This window comes from Olea europaea, chromosome 10 (assembly GCF_002742605.1).
Source record: "Olea europaea var. sylvestris chromosome 10, O_europaea_v1, whole genome shotgun sequence".
Taxonomy (NCBI): domain Eukaryota; kingdom Viridiplantae; phylum Streptophyta; class Magnoliopsida; order Lamiales; family Oleaceae; genus Olea; species Olea europaea.
The window spans coordinates 27,732,830-27,737,048 of NC_036246.1; positions in this window are offsets into that span (position 1 = coordinate 27,732,830).

Consider the following 4,219-nt stretch of genomic DNA (forward strand, 5'->3'; position numbering starts at 1 on the left):
GCTTTCGGAAATAGGGTTATGGACCCAAAACGGACATCGTATACGAAAGTTAGCCCATTTTCTTCGAACCTCGACAATCCAAGCATTCTATGTACGCAAATGCCTATTCTTCTACACGAATTCAAACTGCCAAAATCCTTCATATAGCACAGTGAAGCTACGAGGTCATTCAAAATCGTTGTGAGCCTTTCGAAATGTGGGAGATTATGGGTCCAAGATGGACATCATATGCGAAATTTATGCCAATTTCTTCGAGCGCCGACAATCCAAGTGTTCCATGTACGCAAGTACATGAATTCTACATGAATTCAGACTGCCAAAATCCATCATACATCACAATGACATATCAATGGTGCAACGAGTTCATTTAAAATCATCGTGAACTTTTCGAAATGGGGTTATGGGCCTAAACCGGACACCGTATGCAAAAGTTATATCAATTTCTTCGAACGTTGACAATCCAAGCGTTCTACGTACGCAAATGCCTATTCTTCCACACAAATTCAAACTAGCAAAATCTATCATACATCATGGCAAAGCTATGAGTTCATTCAAAATCATCGTGAGCTTTTCAAAATGGTGTTATGGGCCCAAAACGAAACTGTATGCGAAAGTTATGCCAATTTCTTTGAATGTCGACAATCCAAGCATTCCATGTACACAAGCACCTGTTCTTCTACACGAATTCAAACTGCCGAAATCCTTCATACATCACGGCAAAGCTAAGAGTTCATTCTTCAAAATTGTTGTGAGCTTTTCGAAATGTGGGGGGTTATGGGCCCATAACTTATGTGAAAGTTAGGCCAATTTCTTCAAACATCGACAATCCAAGTGTTCCATGCACGCAAGCGTATGTTGTTCCACACGAATTCAAACTACTAAAATCCATCATATATCATGGCAAAGATGTGAGTTCATTCAGAATCGTCGTGAACTTTTTGAAATGGGGTTATGGGCCCAAAATGGACACCGTACGCGAAAGTTATGCCAATTTCTTCGAACGTCGACAGTCCAAGCATTCCATGTACACAAGGGCATGTTCCACCACATGAATTCAAACTGGCAAAATCCATCAAACGTCATGATGAAGCTAGGAGTTCATCCAAAATCATCGTGAGTTTTAGAAATGGGGTTATGAGCCCAAAACGGATACCGTATGCGAAAGTTATGCCAATTTTTTTGAACATCGAAAATCCAAGCGTTCCATGTACCCGAGTGCCTGTTCTTCCCCACGAATTCAAACAACCAAAATCCATCATACGTCACGACGAAGCTACAAGTTCATTCAGAATCATCGTGAGCTTTCTGAAATGAGGAGGGTTTATGGGCCCAAAATGGACACTGTATGTGAAAGTTATGCCAATTTCTTTGAATGTCCACAATCATCATTCCATGTAAGCAAGCACCTGTTCTTCCACATGAATTCAAACATCCAAAATCTATCATACATCACGGTGAAGCTATGAGTTCATTCAGAATTATCGTGAGCATTCTAAAATGTGGTTATAGGCCAAAAACGAAAATCATAAACAAAAGTTATGCCAATTTCTTCGAACGTCGACAATCCAAGAGTTCCATGTACGCAAAAGCTTGTTCTTCCACATGAATTCAAACTGTCAAAATCCATCATACATCATGACAAAGATATTAGTTCGTTCAAAATCATCGTGAGCCTTCTAAAATGGGGTTATGGGTCCAAAACAGACACCGTACGCGAAAGTTATGCCAATTTCTTCGAACGTCAAGTATCTAAGTGGTCCATGTACGCAAGCGCCTGTTCTTGCACACGAATTCAAACTTTTAAAATCCATCATACATCACAATGAAGCAACTAGTTTATTCAGAATCATCATTATCTTTTCGAAATATCGGGATTTATGGGCCTAAAATGGACACAGTATGTGAAAGTTATGCCATTTTCTTCGAACGTCGACAATCTAAGTGCTCCATGTACGCAAGCGTCTATTCTTCCACACAAATTAAAATTGCCAAAATCCATCATACATCACGGTGAAGCAATGAGTTCATTCAAAATCATCTTGAGCTTTTCGAAAAGGGGTTATGGACCCAAAACGGACACTGTATGCGAAAGTTATGCCAATTTCTTCGAATGTCAATAATCCATGTGTTCTATGTACACAAGCGCCTATTTTTCCACACGAATTCAAACTGGAAAAATCTATCATACATCATGGCGAAGCTATGAGTTCATTCAAAATCATCGTGAGCATTTCGAAATGGTGTTATGGTCTAAAAACGGAACGGTAAAGTTATGAAAATTTCTTCAAACGTCAACAATCCGAGCGTTCCATATATGTAAGCGCCTGTTCTTCCATGCGAATTCAAACTTATAAAATCCATCAAACATCATGACCAAGTTATCTATTCATTTCAAATCGTCATGACCTTTCCGAAATGAGGCTATGGGCCCAAAATGGACACCGTATGCAAAAGATATGCCAATTTCTTCGAACGTCAACAATCCAAGCGTTCCATGTACGCAAGCGCTTGTTCTTCTACATGAATTTAAACTATCAAAATCGTTCATAATCACGGTGAAGCTATGAGCTCATTCAAAATCGTCGTGAGCTTTTCGAATTGTGGGGCGTTTTGGGCCCAAAATGGGCACCATATGCGAAAGTTATGCCAATTTCTTCAAACGTCGACAATCCAAGTGTTCCATGTACACAAGCATATGTTGTTCCACACAAATTCAAACTGCCAAAATCCATCATACATCATGGCAAAGATGTGAATTTATTCAGAATCGTCGAGAGCTTTTCAAAATGGAATTATGGGGCTAAAACATACACCGTAGGCGAAAGTAATGCTAATTTCTTTGAATGTCAACAATCCAAGCGTTCCATGTACGCAAGCGTCTATTGTTCCACAAGAATTCAAACTATTGAAATCCATCATACATCATAGGAAATAGGTGAGTTTATTCAGAATCATCGTGAGCTTTTGGAAATGGGGTTATGGGCCAAAAACGGACATCGTATGCGAAAGTTATGCCAATTTCTTCGAACGTCGACAATCCAAGCGTTCCATGTACGCAAGCACCTATTCTTTCGAATGAATTCAAACTGCCAAAATCTGTCATAACAAAGTTATTATTAATTTAGAAACGTCGTGAGCTTTTCAAAATAAGGTTATGGGCCCAAAATGGACACCATATGCGAGAGTTATGCCAATTTCTTCGAACCTCGACAATCCAAGCGTTCCATTTATGCAAGTGCTTGTTCTTCTACACGAATTCAAACTGCCAAAATCAATCATACGTCATGATAAAGCTATGAGTTCGTTCAGAATCATTGTTAGCTTTTCAAAAAAGGGGGGTTATGGGCCCAAAATGGACACCGTATGCAAAAGTTATGCCATTTTCTTCGAACGTCGACAATTCAAGTGTTCTGTGTATGCAAGCGCCTGTTCTTCCACACAAATTAAAACTATCAAAATCTATCATACATCACGATGAAGCAACGCGTTCATTCAAAATCATCGTGAGCTTTTTGAAATGGGTTTATGGGCCCAAAACGGACATCATATGCGAAAGTTATATCAATTTCTTCGAACTTCGACAATCCAATCGTTCTATGTACGCAAACACCTGTTCTTCCACACGAATTCAAATTGGAAAAATCTATCATACATTATGGTAAAGGTATGAGTTCATTCAAAATCATTGTGAGCTTTTCGAAATGGTACTATTGGCCCAAAATGGAACCGTATGCGAATGTTATGCAAATTTCTTCGAACCTAGACAATCCAAGCGTTCCATGTACGGAAGCACCTATTGTTCCACATGAATTCAAACTATCAAAATCCATCATATATCATGGCAAAGATGTGAGTTCATTCAAAATCATCATGAGCTTTTTGAAATGGGGCTATGGGCCCAAAACGAACACCGTATCCTAAAGTTATGCTAATTTCTTCGAACATCGTCAATCCAAGCGTTCCATGTACACAAGCGCCTGTTCTACCATATGAATTTAAGCTGGCAAAATCCATCATACGTTATGATGAAGCTATAAGTTCATCCAAAATCGTAACGAGTCTCCAAAATAGGGTTATGGGCCCAAAACATATACCATATGCGAAAGTTATGCCAATTTCTTCGAACGTTGGCAATCTAAGCATTCCATGTACGCAAGCACCTATTCTTCCTCACGAATTCAAATTACCAAAATCTATCATACGTCATGATAAAGCTACA